The sequence below is a fragment of the Apis dorsata genome, unplaced genomic scaffold (assembly GCF_000469605.1).
Source record: "Apis dorsata unplaced genomic scaffold, Apis dorsata 1.3 scaffold_396, whole genome shotgun sequence".
NCBI classification, from domain to species: domain Eukaryota; kingdom Metazoa; phylum Arthropoda; class Insecta; order Hymenoptera; family Apidae; genus Apis; species Apis dorsata.
This window is the reverse complement of record NW_006263655.1, coordinates 374,288-374,978: the sequence shown is the minus strand read 5'-3', so window position 1 is coordinate 374,978 and position 691 is coordinate 374,288.

Below are 691 nucleotides of genomic sequence, written 5' to 3'. Positions count from 1 at the left end.
TCGAATCTCGAATTATAAATCGTAGAATAGTAAACGTTGAAAATGACGACGATCACATCACCGTTGATACGATTATTATATACGAAGATTACATATTACATATTTTACATAATAATTAAAGAGTAAACATTAAAATTAAACTTTTATAACTTTCTTTGGTCAAGGTATTTGCGATGTAATTTCCATGTTATTTATATAATCGTTGTACACGTAGTCACATTATTCGTGCGAAAAAATTTACATTGAAATTAAATCGCGATTTTTCTCTTCGTCTAATATTAATTTTCACTAATTTTCATTACTACGAGTGAACGCTTTCCGATGTTCATTCCAAATTTATATCATCGGAAGATAATTTACGCGAGTCCTCTTACGTACGTACAAACAGAAGCCAATTTATATATTTTATCACACCAATAATTTCTCGCTTCGTTCGTATATGGATTGTGACAAAAACATGCGCGTATATAAATATCACGTAGCCGTAAAATTTTCGTTACGTTAAGTTTAAATAATAAATCATTTCAACGTAGAATCCAGTAAGACGAAATTATGAATAATAAAACGCGCTGAAAATATTCTTGCTCGACGAATATTATATCCTGAATTACGAATTTCGTTGCAAAATAAATCAGAAAATATCTGGAACGTGAAGATAATCGGATCATTAAGCTCGATTTCATTATTTTTC